Source organism: Corapipo altera, unplaced genomic scaffold (genome assembly GCF_003945725.1).
Source record: "Corapipo altera isolate COAL_440 unplaced genomic scaffold, ASM394572v1 52, whole genome shotgun sequence".
In the NCBI taxonomy this organism is placed as follows: Eukaryota; Metazoa; Chordata; class Aves; order Passeriformes; family Pipridae; genus Corapipo; species Corapipo altera.
The window spans coordinates 3591191-3592357 of record NW_020884930.1 but is presented as its reverse complement, the minus strand read 5'-3'; the positions used below and the strand labels follow the sequence as shown (position 1 = coordinate 3592357).

Sequence of the window (1167 nt, the reverse complement as noted above, 5' to 3'; positions counted from 1 at the left end):
ACTTCATTGGACTATAACTGAATGGCGGTCATTAATAGGAATAGGGCGTCCTCTATCTCTCCTCTCTCTGTCTCTTTTACTCTCCTCTTTATCTCTTTCTCTGTCATGAGACTGTGTGTGACAGGGGCCGCCTGTCTCTCTTTTTTTTTTTTTTAGTTTTTTTTTTTATTTTGTGTAGGTGCATGTCTTGGGGATTTAAAAAAATTACAAGGCTGGTTTACTTATGCAAAGCATGCCTATGTCTGGAATACGTTTAGGGGAAGAAAGTGACTCCATGTTGTCCGAATTCCTCAAGGAACAGAAACTAAAAAAAAAAAATAAAAAATAACTAAAAAAAAATTAAAGATTGGAGACTGTTGAAATGCAGATTTGAAGTACTTTCTTAATTTTTTTTTTTTTGGGGTTCCACACATTATTGTGAAAAAAAAAAAAAAAAAAGAAAAGTTGTTGTGCAATACTGAATTTCAGACATGTACCACAAGTTAATGGTAGACTAACACTGAGGGGGGGTGGGGTCTAGGCATTGTGCTTTTGTCAGCATACTCTTGAGCTTTTAAGTCTACTATGTCTGAACTGTGGTTTCTTGTTTATCCTTTTTTTCTTTAGTTGGACTGTAATGTATGGTCTGTCAACCTGTGAATCTTTTAAAGTATGATTCAGGTATTGTTGTATTCTTTACTGTGTAATAAAAATGTTAAAAATCTGTATTCCTACCTTCTCTGTGGAACTTCGTTACCAGTGTTCCCTCTGTTAATGGTACTTTGTGAGTCACTAGCCCCAACACAGGAAAATGTCACTTGAAATGCTGACATGGATCACAGGGTCATGTAATCTCTCTTTTTCCAGCTTCTGGATGAGACAGGAAAGCCTTGGTGTCAGGTTCTTGAGGGGATCTCTTCTAAGTTTCAGTTTATGTCCATGTCCAGCAAGCTCGAATCTGTTTCTTGTTTGTGGCTGGGGGAGACTTCGTAAGAAAACTCCCAAAGTGCTTATGCTTAAGGGCTTAGATCAGAGATGTGCTTTGCCTTCAAAGTCAAACTAATGCCTAGATTAATTGCTGTCATAAACCATATCTGGTTTTAATGGTTCCTGTGCACTTGAGCTTTTGCATAGACATCTCTTTCTATTTTAAACTTAATGGAAATACTCATTAAGAAAGGCAAGCAC

At 37.0% G+C, this 1167-nt stretch overlaps 1 protein-coding gene across 7 annotated transcripts in view; it reads left to right on the top strand.

Annotated features, from left to right (window-relative positions):
- The window catches only part of RUNX1T1 (RUNX1 translocation partner 1), a 111940-nt gene extending 111233 nt beyond the window's left edge, over positions 1-707 (top strand). For all 7 annotated transcript variants that reach the window (XM_027659128.1, XM_027659131.1, XM_027659129.1 and 4 more), the window contains one exon: positions 1-707. This exon is cut by the window's left edge and continues 3369 nt beyond it. The gene's annotated coding sequence lies outside the window, so the exon portion shown is untranslated.
- The last annotated feature ends 460 nt before the right edge of the window (positions 708-1167 follow it).